The sequence below is a fragment of the Solanum verrucosum genome, unplaced genomic scaffold (genome assembly GCF_900185275.1).
Source record: "Solanum verrucosum unplaced genomic scaffold, falcon-dt-bn FXZP01000021.1, whole genome shotgun sequence".
NCBI classification, from domain to species: Eukaryota; Viridiplantae; Streptophyta; class Magnoliopsida; order Solanales; family Solanaceae; genus Solanum; species Solanum verrucosum.
Window position 1 is genome coordinate 233,456 of NW_026020167.1, and position 15,587 is coordinate 249,042.

Consider the following 15,587-nt stretch of genomic DNA (forward strand, 5'->3'; position numbering starts at 1 on the left):
GTGTGAAGTAAATTGGGCACCCCGATCTGATATGATAGATAAGGGAACCCCATGCAACTTCACAATTTCATTGATGTACAACTTTTCATAGTCTTCCCGCGAAAACGAAGTCTTAACCAAAATAAAGTAGGCCAATTTGGTCATCCTTTCAACAATGACCCATATCAAATCATGTTGCCTTCGAGTGCGAGGCAAACCCACCACAAAGTCCATATTTACATCCTCCCACTTCCAAGTGGTAATTTCTATATATTGGGACAAACCTCCCAGCTTTTGGTGTTCGGCCTTGACTTGTTGACAATTCAGACATTTGGCTACAAAACCCGCTATATCTTTTTTCAAGCCATTCCACCAATAACTTCCCGTAGATCACGACACATCTTGATGGCTCCCAGATGAATAGAATACCGCGAACCATGAGCCTCTTCTAAAATTTGCTCCCTTAAGCAATCAACATTCGGAACACATAATCTACCTTGGTACCTAAGCACCCCATCTCTCCCTTGGGAGAAAGCCTCAACGGACTTGTTGAGAATCGACTCTTTCAACTCTATCAAAATAGGATCAAGGTGTTGCTTAGACTTCACATCAACTACAAAGGATGATTCAGAACTATGATGGACCATAAACCTACCCTTGGTGGAATCCACTAGTTGGACACCTTACCAGGCCAACCTATGCACATCACGAACCAATTCCTTCTTCTCATCTTCTACATGAGCCACACTACCCATGGACAATCTACTCAAGGCATCCACAACTACATTAGCTTTGCCGGGGTGGTAAAGGACACTTACGTCATAATCCTTTAAAGCTCTACCCACCTTCTTTGTCGGAGATCCAAATCTTTTTGGGTAAACACATATTGAAGACTTTTGTGGTCGATAAACACATCGACATGGACCATATATTAATAATTTCTCCATATTTTCAAACAAATACAACCGCCGCTAATTCAAGATCATGAGTCGGATAATTATTTTCATGCACCTTGAGTTGCCTTGAAGCATAGGCAATTACTTTTCCATGTTGCATAAGGACACACCCCAAACCTACTCGAGAAGCGTCACAATATACCACAAATCCATCGGTACCCTCCGGTAGGGTCAACACCGGAGCGGAGGTAAGCCTATCCTTCAATTCTTGGAAGCTTTTCTCACAAGACTCTGACCACTCAAATTTGGACTTCTTTTGGGTCAAGCCCGTTAATGGAGAAGCAATAGATGAGAAGCCCTAAAAAAATCTCCTATAATACCCGGCCAAACCCAAAAAGCTTCGAATATTGGTGGGACTTAGGGGTCTAGGACAACTCTTCACTGCATATGTTTTCTTCGAATAACCTCTATACCCACGCTCGACACAATGTGTCATAGGAAAGTAACCGGCCTTAGCCAAAACTCGCACTTGCTAAATTTAGCATAAAGTTGGTGGTCCTTGAGGACTTGCAATACTAACATAAAATGCTTCTTATGATCACCCTCACACCTTGAATAGATCAAAATATCATCAATAAAAACGATCACAAACAAATCAAGATATTGCCTAAATACCTATTCATAAGATCCATGAACTCCGCCAAGGCATTTGTTAGACCTAAAGACATAACTAGGAATTCGTAGTGACCATATCTTGTTTGTAAGGACATTTTAGGAATGTCAACCCCTCTCACCCTAAGTTGGTGATAACTCAACCTTAAGTCAATCTTCGAAAAGTAACTCACCCCTTGGAGTTGGTCAAACAAATCTTCAATTCTAGGGAGAGGGTACTTATTCTTTATAGTGACCTTGTTCAATTGGCGGTAGTCTATACACATCCGAAGTAAACCATCTTTATTCTTTACAAACAATACCGGGGCACCCCATGGAGATATGCTTGGTTGAATAAAACCCTTATCTAGCAAATCCTTGAGTTGTTCCTTAATTCGGCCGGAGCCATCCGGTAAGGGGGAATTGATATGGGTTGTGTATCCATCAAAAGATCAATGCCGAAGTCTATTTCCCGTTTGGGAGGGATTCCGGGTAAGTCATCGGGAAAAACTTCCAGAAATTCCTTTACTACAGGGACCGACTCTAAAGGAGGAGTCTCAGACTCAAGGTCCTTAACCCTCACAATATGATAGATACACCCCTTAGAAATCATTTTCCTAGCTTTTAGATATGAAACAAAATGACCTCTAGGAATAGAGCTTCCTCCTTTCCATTCTAAAATGGGCTCATTTAGAAATTGAAACTTTACTACCCGAGTTCTACAATCAATGGAAGCAAAACAAGCATGCAACCAATCCATCCTTAATATGACATCAAAGTCCAACATATCTAATTCTACCAAATCAACCAAAGTGACTCTATGAGACAAGGAAATAGGACAATTCCTATACACCCATTTTGCTACAATCGAGTCACCTATTGGGGTAGAAACCGAAAAAGGTTCTTCTAATTCTACGGGGAGTACATCAAATTTCATAGCCACAAATGGAGTAACAAAAGATAAAGTGGCACTGGGGTCTAACAATGCTTAAACATTAATAGAAAATACTTACAACATATCGGTAACGATGTCTGGAGAACCCTCTTGATTACTTCTAGATTGGAGAGAATAAAAGCGATTCTTCTTAGGAGCATTGGAATTCGAGCCACTAGGAGGGACTTGCTTGCCCTCTCTCCCTTGAACCTTTAGCATAGGACAATCCCTCTTCATGTGCCCACTTTTTCCAGAACTAAAACACCCATCTGTGCTCACAAGACACTTTCCATTATGTTTTTTGCCACACTTCGCACAAGTAGGTCTATCAACATAAGAACCACCTCCACTACCACCTTGTGGCTTTGGAGTAGGCACCCTCTCTTTGTTGACCTTAGAAGTGCTAGAAGTGCCTTGATTGGAAAACCTCTTCTTAAACCTTGGTTTTCCTTCAACCTCAAACCTACTCTTAGACGAATTACCATCCTTGGCCCTAGGCCTCTTCACATCCCTATTCATTTTCTTGAGTTTTGTCTCCTCAATTTGTTGAGCGTATACCATGAGCCTTAAGATAGTCATGTCAAGAATGAGCATTGCCATACAACATTCTTCTTCAACCAAACTGGACACCCCCATCACAAACTTATTCATCCTATCCCTTGGATTGGCCACCAATGTTGGAGCATGCTTGGATAGTTGGGTGAACTTGAGAGAGTACTCCTTCACACTCATCCCCCTTGATGAAGGTTCATGAATTCCACCAAATTTTGTTCCCTCAATTCTAGGGGGGAAAACCTATCTAGGAAGGCCATCTTGAAAGATCCCCAATCAGCCGGGCCCGCTCTTACGTGTCTCTCTTCTCTCCATTGCTCAAACCATACTTGAGCTATGTCATTCAATTGGTAGGCGGCTAGTTCCGCCTTTTCTTGAGAAGATACCCCTATGGCATCCACCACCTTAAACACTTCATCTATAAAGTATTATGGGAAATACAATATAGTCTAGAACATAGGAAGTAAACTAGAAACTAGTTACAATAGCAACTCATCCTCGAACTTGAGGACTCACCAAGCCTAGGGAATAGTCGACCCAAGCTTCACCTTGAAGAAAGTAGTAGGTATCAACGACTGGAACCTACACTCATAGTAAAGTAGAAAATATGGGTTAGCACAATTAATTGTACTAAGTATGGATGCCATGCACCAAATCCTTAAAACATGCATAAAAGGGACATTTAGTTGAAAACATGCCTTTATCAAGTTTAAAAACCATTATGAACATTTATGAAGAAAAATAAACCAAACCAACACATAAGCAACCCAAAGCCACACTAGTGCAATGCAAAGGCAAAGTCACATAACCCTACCAAATGCTAAGTATCACATTTAGGTCGCAACAACATACATATCTTACCATAGTCATAGCCAACATACATAAGAGTGAAGACATTCATATTTCATAACATTCATACATACCTTTTTCATACATAGTTCATAAGTCATCATCACATCATAACATAAGAGAACCTTACCATAACTCCTCTTAGAGTCTACTTGAGCAAGGCATAAGTGAAGTCCCATACCCCCACTCATACTAAGTAGTACCCCTCAAGAAGTCATAATTAAAGTCCATGTTCTTACCATCATTCATATTCATATTATTTAAGGAAGAATTGCATTAACCGACATAGACCATGTGAGCTACATGGAATCCGGTGTTCTACCCCCATACCGAAAAGAGGTGTCCTACTTTCCTAAGGTAGAACATACATTTTAGCTTCTAGGTGGATCCAGTAGCTAAGACTTATATATGTGGGCATATAGTTATGGGATATGGGGATTGCTACTAGAAATCTGAACTACTAGCGTAAAAGGTTTCCATCCCATGAGACAACATATATTGGGAAGCCGGACTTGCTAAACGTAAAAGCCCCCATCTCATTTTCACATCCACTCGGTGCTATGCACAACTCACTTTAAAAGTCACCTTTAGTCTTAAGTTCTCATTCATAAAAGAACACACTAGGCACCCATGCCAACATAGCATCATAATAGCTCATAGATTTCTTAAGTGAGAATGCTCCTTTCACTTTAGAAACATTAGTGTGTGAGTAAACCTTTCACGTTATAGTCGTATTGTGATCATGAGAATGTCCTTTCAATCAACACAACAAGATTAACATAAACATACATTCATACTTCATGCATAACCAAGTGAATGGGGTATATGGATGAAGGATCTTTCCATCAATACCACAACAACACAATAGATATAGAATCATTACTATCTAAGTACATCACAATCTCATACATAACTGCCATAAAGAGGCATAACCTTCATACCTTTGCCCTTCAAGGGTCTTGAAATCACAATCAACCCAACTATATACAATTACTACATAATATAAAAGGAATTCATGATTCGATAGCTTAATTAACATAAACATATGCAATTTAAATGTCCACAATCTCAAACAACCCACAACATAAGTTCATGATTTGTCAATATGGGGAAGACATGGGTCTATGGGGATTTCGAGTGAACAACATCAATACTTCAGCAATATACAGACAATTCACCGTAACCAACCATAATTAACCATAATTAATCAATAAAAAATGTTTTGGAAGGAGACCCACGTTGAAGATTGGAAACCCTAAATTGGGGGACTTGATATCTTGAAAATATAATTTGAAGGGGCTCCTTGGTGATAGATACCCAAGGATGAAAAGCAACCATACCTTGTCTAAGGAATTCCAAGAATTTTTGGGGAATAACCTTGAAACTCTAGCAACCCTAGCTCCAATGTCTTCTTCTTCTTCTTGAGTCTAGAGAGAGAATTTTTGAGAGAATGATGATGTTCTTGGGTTTCTTCTTTTATTAAGTGGGAGTAACTAAATTGAAGGAAATTTGACCTTAAAAAGTATATATACTTGTTAGGAAAGGAGTGGGAAAGTGTTGGTTCAAGTTTTGGAGCGATTTCTTAAAGACCCTAACTTAAATTTAAAATTTTGTACTTGGCCTGCTTGAGCTCACCCTTTGGCCCTCCTTGGTTCGCCAAGGGTACTAGGCGACTTGCCTAATGAGCCCTTGGCTCACCCAAATTTCCAGTAAGCTCCCTAAATGTTCACTAGGCGAAAGAGTGGTCTGTTGGGCGAATCGCCAACCCATCCGGTGACCCACGACCTATCTCTCCCATTTTTCCAGAACATAGGCTAAGAGGGGCATCCCACTAAGCGACCCAAGTGCACTTTGGCGCATCGCCAAGTTGCTTGGGTGACTATGCTGCCAATCGCCAACCTATCCAATGAGAAACAAGTTCTCCTTCACCCTTCATTGTTAGTTTAGGTCCTTACCTTCATCCTAGATGTTTACCTCTCTCATTGTAGCTTTAGTTTGGTCTTAAACATCTCCGGAAGTAGCATAAATCCTCACAATAACTCTAATTCAACCTAGACACCAACTTAAAGTTATACTATCCCACACGATGAGGCTCTAGTTTAGCCTATTGATTTTTTTCCGGGTTGTTACAGGAGAACTGGCTAAGGAAAGAGTAGAGTAATACCTGAATTGTCGAACAATTGGATACTTGTTTCGCATGTCCTTCTCTGTTTCCCAGGTAGCTTTCTCAACCAGAAGATGCTTCCATTGAACTTTCACGGACTTTATCTCCTTGGTCCTCAGCTTCCAGAAATTGCAATCAACAATTTGAACCGGTTCCTAATCATACTGAAGGTCTTTGTCTAACAAAACTGAGTTCTACTTTATGATGTGATCTCCGTTCCCATGATACCTCTTTAACATGGACACATGGAACATTGGATGGATTCCAGACATGCTAGGAGGTAAAGCCAGCCTACAAGACACTGGCCCTACACAATCAAGAATCTCAAATGGCCCGATGTATCAAGGACTAAGCTTGACCTTTTTGTCGAATCTCATCACCCCTTTATGGGTGATATATTTTGAAGAACTTGCTCACCAGCCTGAAATGCCATGTTCCTTACCTTACGGTCTGCATACTTTTTCTGTCGACTCTGGGCTGCTAGAAGCTTAGCTTGGATGCTTCTCACCTTATCCTGAGCATCTTTCAACAAATCAGCCCCCAAAGGTTTCACATCTACAACCTCAAACCACCTTATGGGTGATCTACATACCCTCCCATAAAGTGCCTCGAATGGTGCCATTTCAATGCTGGAGTGGTAACTGTTATAATAGGAGAAGTCACACAAAGGTAAGAGCTTATCCCAATGCCCTCCAAAGTCAATCACACATACCCTCAACATGTCCTCTAACACTTGAATAGTTTTATCTGACTGCTCGTCCATCTCTAATTTGAAGGCGATGCTAAAAGTTAGTTGAGTGCCCAACTCTTCATGCAATTTTCCCCAAAACTTGGGGTGTGAACTGCATACCACGGTCCAAGATAATGGAAAGGGGAACCTTATGCAACCTCACTATCTCCTTTACATAAACCTTAGCCAACTGCTGAGCATTATAGTCTACTTTGACATGAATGAAGTGGGCTGACTTAGTGAGTCTGTCAACCACCATCCAAATGGAGTCAAACATCCTAATGGTCTTGGAAAGACCAACAACGAAATCCATAGCTATCCTTTCCCACTTCCATTCAGGAATTGACATTCGCTGAAGCAAACCTGGCCCTTGGTGCTCATACTTTACCTGTTGACAGTTTTGGCACTTAGCCACAAACTTAGCTATGTCTATCTTCTTGCCAGGCCACTAATAAAGTCGTTTCAAATCTCGGTACATCTTGGTCACACCCGGATGAAGGGAATACTACGAACCATGGGATTCTGTCAACATATTCTGAATCAAGTCATCCGCTCGGGGAACACAAATCCTTCCCTTAAAACTAAGCACACCACCCGTATCAAGAGCCGCCTCTTGTGGCTTGCCAGACACTATCTTTTTTTCTGAGCTCATTCAAACTCTCATTCTCAAACTGCTTGGCCTTGATCTCTTCAATGAATGTGGGCCAAATCTCAATGCTGGCTAATACCCCACTTTTCTCTGAGATGCCCAACTGCATGAAGTTAGACTCTAAGGTTTGAATCTCCTTCGCCAAAGGTCGCTTGGACACACACAAGAAAGCTGGACTACCCATACTCACCGTCTTTCGACTTAATGCATCTGCCACCACTTTAGCCTTTCCTGGATGATACTAGATTTTAACATCATAATCCTTGAGTAACTCCATCCATATTCCCTGTCTCAAATTCAGTTCCTTCCGAGTGAATAGATGTTGTAGACTATGATGGTCAATAAGCACCTCACACTTGACACCATAAAGGTAATGCCGCTAGATCTTGAGAGCAAACACACCGTTGCCAACTCCAAATCATGCGTCAGATAGTTTCTCTCATGCACCTTAAGCTACCTCGATGCATAAGTTATAACATTCTTATCCTCCATCAACACAACACCAAAACCCGAATGTGATGCATCATAATAAATAATAAAATCTTTACCTTCCACCGACAATGCCGAAATAGGTGTTGTGGTCAGAAGTGTCTTGAGTTTTTGGACTCTCTCTTCACACTTGTCGTTCCACTCGAAAGGCACCTCTTGTTGGGTTAGCCTTGTCAAATGCATGGCGATAGAAGAAAAGTTTTTCACAAACTGCTGGTAGTAGTTGGCGAGCCCCACGAAGCTCCTAACTTCAGTCACAGAGCTAAGCCGGACCCAATTCTTGATCGCTTCGATCTTTTGGGTATCTACCATTACCCCTTCCCTTGAAACCACATGTCCCAAAAAGGCAACTGAAGTCAACCAGAACTCACACTTGCAAAATAATGCATACAACTTCAGATTTTTAAGGACACCCAAATAAAATACAAAGATGATCGGCGTGCTCTTCCTTACTTTTCGAATAAACCAAAATGTTACCATTAAAGACGATAACAAAAGAATCCAGGAATGGTTTGTTCAAACCATTCAACAAACTCATGAAGGATGCATGCGCATTGGTCAACCCAAATGACATCACTAAGAACTCATAGTGCCCATAGCGGGTCCTAATGTCATTTTGGGTATATCCTCAGTCCTACTCTTTAATTGATAGTAACCTAACCTTAGGTCAATTTGAGATATAACTGATGCACCATGCAACTAGTCAAAAAGATCATCTATCTGAGGCAACATATACTTATTTCGAATGGTGACCCCATTCAACTGTCGGTAATCTATGAACATCCTCATACTACCATCTTTCTTGTTAAGAAATAAGACAGGAGCACCCCACAGAGAAGAACTAGTCCGGCTGAAACCTTTCTCAAGAAGCTCCTGGATTTGAGCTTTAATCTCTTTCAATTCTGTCGGGCCATGCGATAAGGAATAATGGAGATGGGTCGAGTGCCTGACTCTAAGTCAATACATAAATCTATATCCCCATTCGGAGGCATACCAGGCAAATCAGTAGGAAACACTTCCTTGAATTCATACACTACATGAATAGACTCAATAGAGGGAGGCTCGACATCAACATCCCGAATATGATCCAAATACGTAAAACACCCCTGCCCCACCAGTTTCTTAGCCCGAACGAAAGATATGACCTTAGTTGGCTTAGGATTATACACCCCTTCCCCCTATAACCTTTCCCTACCCGGGATCTCTAGAGTTACCGACTTAGCATTACAATTAGGAATAACATAATAGGGGGACAACCAAGTCATGCCTAAGATTATATCAAAGTCATTCATCCAGAATAACCAAAGCAACCCAAGTCTGAAAACCCATAAACAGGATAGGACAAACACGATATACATGGGTGAGTATGATAGACTCTCCAACTGGGGTAGAAACATGGATGGGGGCATCAAGCACATCACAAACTGCATCAAATACCAAGGAAAAATAAGCTAACATACATGAATAAGTAGAACCCAGTTCAAACAAAACAATAGTAATCCGGTCACAGACAAGAATAGTACCTGTGAACACTAAATCAGATGCCTCAGCCTCAGTCTTGCCCAGAAATGTTTAAAACTGAGCCCTATCATCTTGATGGGCAACCTCATTGCCTGCTGAACTACTCTTCTACCTACATTACAATTTCCTTGGCCTCCACAGCCTCACTGATTTTCTCCTTGACCACCTAGTGGATGTCCTCTGTCATTACTACCATTCCCCGCTGGTACCATTGCTCTGGTCTGCTGCTGCACAGGTTTAGATATGTGTGGATGGGGACAATCTCTCCTCATATGTCCAGGTTCTCCACAATTGTAACAACTGCAGTCAAAAGACAACCTACTGCCACACGAAGGTGTGGCTCCCTTACTATCCTGAATAGTATTATACCATGCAATTACCGAGTAACCACCTGTAGAAGCGGGCATGGTTGATGGAATTGGCCGGATTGCAAGTGTCGGCCTACCTGAACCTTTGGAGTAGGAGCCATGAAAGTTACGTGTGTTTTTGGAGTTCTTAGCCAAAGCCTTGGCCTTCCCATCACGTTGAAGTCCTTCTACTTTCTTCACAAAGTGTGTCACCTCATTAAATCTTTTACGTACAGAGGTCATGTGAACAGACAATACCTGCAATTCGGGGTTCAATCCCTAATGAATAGACAAATCCTCTCCTCCTATGTAGTCACCAATTGTGTAGCATATCTTGACAAGGCATGAAAATTTGCCTCATAAGCAGCTACAGTCATACCACTCTGCTCCAAGTCCCTGAACTCATCCTTCTTGCGACCCCTTATAGTATGGGGCACATACTTCTCAAAAAACAAAGCATGGACCTGCGACCAAGAGAGTGGGGGTAAGACTCACGATCTGTATTCCACATTGTCCCTCCACCACTACTTAGCCTAGCCTTGAAGCTGGAAGGTCACAAACTCTACTCCATGCAGGTGTACAATGCCTAACTTGTGAAGCCTCTCATAGCAACCAAGAATGAACTCATAGGCATCCTCACTAAAAGAACCATGGAACACATGGCTTCTGCTTCAGAAACTTAATCAACATCTCATGCTCAGTACCAGTCATCACAGGACCCAATAGGGAAGGAAGAAGGCATCAGTGCCTAATGCTCCATCCACATTGGGAACAATAGTAGAAATGGCGTGGTTGACTAGAGGTTGAGCAACTTGCACTGTGGGAAGGATTCCAGAGCCGAATAACCCCTTCAGAAAAGTCATGATTTGTTGTGATATTACTAGGTCTAAGGGAGGAAGACCTGTAGTCTCAGCCTGTGCATCCTCCTCTTGTCTAATATCCTTCTCGTCTTGGATTTCCACATTCTCTTCTACCTCTTCTTGGGGTGCAGGAGGGTCCTCTTCCCTAGGAACATTCTCAACTAAGGCTTCACCCCTGGCGGGTGCTACCCTTCCTTGGATATAATAGTGAAAGAGATTAGATACCAATTTGGATCACCAAATACCAATTGGAATCAAGTCATAGCACGAAAGGAGAAGAAAACAGAGAGATTTCCTAAAGTCCTGTAGCCTCTTGAAGAAAAGTACAGATGTCTCCGTAACGTTCCGCAAGAATCTACTAGACTTGTTTTGGTAAAATGAGATCAATTAACCTAGGGCTCTCATACCAACTTTATCATGACCCAGACCACCATAATTGGCACCCACACTAACCCTTCGGTGGGAAAACCACTTCTACAACCCGACTAAGCAACTTAAAGAAACTAAACCATTTAAAGATATGGAAGTAGGTTTAACTGACTAATTAAATATGGAGTTCCCATAAACTTCGAAGGTCTAACAAAAACAACTTAGCATAACCCTCGCAGAAATTCAACCCCTAGACGTGAAAGCCATTGTACCAAAACTCTACTAATCAACAAGTCTAAGAAAAAGAGGGTGCAAACTAAACATAAGTAAAATGTCTGAACACCTTGTCTTCCGAAAATAATGGACTAAAACTAATGATGGATCCATGGCAGCCTAAAAGAATTGGCTCACCCTTGAATCCGGTCTCGGTCAATGATCTCCTAGCTGAGGTCTGTCAGTAGCCGCCTGAAGATGACATGTACTTAACAAAAGAAAGAGCAAGTGCAGTATCAGTACACGAAACCACAATGGGGACCACCTTGAGAATCGGACCCTACATTTGGGGAAAATGTACGAAAATATGGGTTAGTACAAAAATGCACTAAGTGTGATAGCCATGAATAAAAACATTGAAATCATGTGAAAAAGGGACATTTTAGTTGCATGCATGCAATTTACTAGTTTAAAACATCATTTTGAAGGTAATGGAGAAGCATAAGTCATAAGCATAATCAACTCATACATCATCATATCATAACATGAACATATCATAATACCCTCCAAGCACACTTGTGCAATGCATGAATAAGATCCCATAATCTCACCCATAATAAGTAAAGCCTTTTGAGTAGCTATAGTTCATAATTCATGTTCTTGTTCATACTATCATAGTGGGGAAATCAGCCTTAACTGACATAGACCATATGAGATTACCATGGAATCCGGTGTCTACCCCACACCGAAAAGGGGTTGTCCTACTTTCCTAAGGTAGAACCATACTCTTAGCTTAGGTGGATCCACTAGCTAAATACCTATGTGGGCACATAGTTTACAGGACAAGGAGATTGCTTCTAGAAACCTGGACTCAACTAAGGTATAATGTTTCCATCTCATGAGATACATACTATGGGAACCCATACTCAACTAAGGTGGAAGGAACCCATTTGGAATGCCGGACTCCGGGTAAAAACTTCAATTGGGAAGCCGGACTCTACTAGTGTAACAACCCTCAAAATGAAGTAGGATAAAGTAGAGCCTCACATGATTTTTATGCATTAATAACTTGTTAAAATAATTAAGAATAGAATTTTTAGTCAGTTTTAAAGAGTTTGGAAGTCAAACGCCAAGGGACGACCAAGACGTTCGGAAACTAGTCTTTTTCGTGTTGGTGTGTTATAGTATGTTGTTCATGTTTTTATGTGTTGTTTGGAGTCTAAAATCAGTGGAGGTGACCATAGTGTCTTAATCAATGTTTTTAGGGTCAAAAAATTTGGATACAACGCCCCGGGGTCCACCCTAAGGATCCCCGAGGAGGACCCCAACCTTGGCCAAGCAAGCTGCCAAGGCAGCTTGAAGTTGTGCTTGGAGGGAGCATGTCCGCGCCGCGGACTAGCTCCACCAAGGGCCAAAAATTTTGGTCCGCGTCGTGGACTCTACTATCTCGGATTTAATATATGAAAACTTGTGGGAACACCTCCGCGTCGCGAACTTGTTTCCCGACGAAATCTGCGAAAATAAAACTCAAGTTTGACTTGTTTAAAAAGGTCCAACTAAGTGAGGGGTAGTTTGGGTACTTTGGAGAATTATTATAAATGGTTATTCTACCTATTTTAGTGTATTTTAAGCTGGTTAAAACCCCAAAACCTAAAATTAGACTCCATTCTTCAAATTGACCCTTCCCTCTCAAAGTAGATTCTCTCAAAAAAACTCCATGGGTTTTTAACTGATTTCTTCTTCAATTTCATGGGTCTTCAATAATTAAGGTATGATGACTCTTGATTCTTGAATAACCTCTCATTCAAGGAGTTCTATCAAAGATTTTCAAAAGTGATTCAAAGACAAAATTCCCAATTTTCAATCTAAACACGGGTCCTTTGTCAAACGATTTTCTAAATCATTCTATTGATGAATTAATGTGGAATTAAGGTTTTGAAGACAATTTTCAAAGGAATTCTTGAAGAACCCATGATCTCCAAATTCTCAAAATTGGCCTATTGATGTGGGTCTTTGTGAATATAATCTCTATTGGTGAAATTATGTTTATATTAGATTGTATTGATGTTTATTATGATTATATATACTTATTCATGTTGAATTGTTGGTATATCGATGAGTTGAGGATTATGTCCTTATGGGCAAAGTTATGGATTGATCCCTTTGTTTATGGAATTGTACTTAGACTATGTTTATAATATTAAATTACATTGTTGATTCCTATTGCTACCTATGTAAATTGATTATGAATTGTTGAGGATTGATCCATGGTGATCATGGCTTGGAGAATTGGTAAGTTGACCTAACTTCTAGTCTATAGTATGAGAATTGATGTTGTGTGGTTTGATCCACTTATGGTGGAGGTGTTAAATTCTTGTATATCTATGCATGTTGAGAGCACGGCCTTGAAGGCAATAGATGTGAAGTGAATTGATGATTATGATGCATATGTTTATGAAGTTATGCTATGAAGGTTATGTATGAAATCCTCAATGCTAGCATGCTGTTTAAAGTGTGTTGATGATGAGGAGTATAATATGAATGATAATGTTAGGGTTAAGGTGTGGTCTACATGATTGATTATGTTAGGTACTATTGTGGAATGACCCCTATATGAATGTTTGATCATATACATGTTAGGAGTACCTTTTCAATGTTAAATGTGTCCTTGTCTCCTATGATGAAGTGTGGGTGTGTGGTCTAGAATCCCTAAGGGCTTTATATGTGAATTGCTCATGAATTGGGGACATTGTGAATGTGTTGTGATCCCTTTAAGGGAAGAACACTCAATATCAATGTTGTTGCTAATATGTCACTCTGAGGACCAATATGCATATACAAACACTCTACATGTATAGCTATGAATATGATGTGTTATGGTGTCTATTGAAAAGTGAACTCTTTTATGCATCCTTACATCTTATTATGCATGCAAAGTGTATGATTATCAAGGTATGAATATCTGTTGTATAAAGGTGTTTATGTGAAAGGCTTTCTCACATATGTACACACACACATGAATGAATGAATAAGGTTTATGATAATCTAGTGAAAGTTAGTCTCTTGAAAGGTTTCCTCAATTGTACTCTAAACTAGACTATGTTATGCATATGGTATGATTATGTGAAAGGTCATTATCACATAATGTAGGTTCTATGATGAAAGGTCATTCTCATCTTAGAAACCTTTGAGCTATATGATATGAGGGATTAAGTCCCTAAAGCCTACTTTATGAACTAATGTTAAATAAAGGCTTAAAGATGTTTAAAAAGGGAGTTGGAGCTTAGCACCGAGTGAACATGAAAAATGAGAGTGGGGGCTTCACGTTTAGCAAGTCCGGCTTCCCACAAGAGAACCTTCATGTTTAGCAAGTCCGGGTTCCCAATATAGATGTTGTCTCATGAGATGGAAACCTCTACGCTTAGTAAGTCAAGGTTTTCTAGTAGAAATCTCCTTGTTCCATAACTACGTGCCCCAGTAGGTATTATCTTAGTGGATCAACTAGATAGCTATTATGTATGTAGGTCCTACTTTGGCAAGTAGTACCCTCTCTTTTCGGTGTGGGAGTAGAACACCGGATTCCATATATCTCACATGGTCTATGTCGGTTATGGCAATGTCTCCCGAAAGTTAAGAAATGAACTAAGATAAGAATATGAACTCTAGTCATGATTTCTTGAAGAGTTACTTAGTATAGGTAGGACTATGAACCCTACTTATGCATTGCACAAGTGTACTCTAAGGGAGGTTATGATTAGACTCTTTATGTAATGAAGACTATGGTCTATGTATGTTAATATGAAAGCATGTTAAGGTTGGCTTTACTTATGTCAAGACATGAAGTATGATTATGCATGTGAATTACACTTATGACTTCTTAATGGGTTTGCTTAGTATATGTGGGGTATGGGACTCCATGTGTACATTGCACAAGTGAGCTTGTGAAGGGGTTGTGAGGGTGGTTTGCCTATGATATGAACTAAATGGGTTATGACTAATGATGTAGTAAAGGAATGAGTCCTTATATGATGTTATGAAGTATGTTGATCTTATGTCTAATGTTAAATGAAGATGTTATGACTTGTTGAATATGATGTGCCTAGTCTATGGTGGCTTCCTAGGAACACTTGGTGTGAGTAGTAATATGGGATGCTACTTGCACATTGCACTAGTGTGACTTGGGGGTTGTCTTAGGTGATAGTTCCTATGTGAAGACTATGTCTTATGGTGTACTTATGACTCTATGAATAAATGTGGTTGGATTGATGAAGGCTATATGTAAGTTCACCTTTGGTAACCTTAAGGCAATACATTGCACCAAGTATTCCTTAAGGGTTGCTTGAGGAAAGGAGTTAAGATAAAGAGGAAGGTAATGTATTGTATG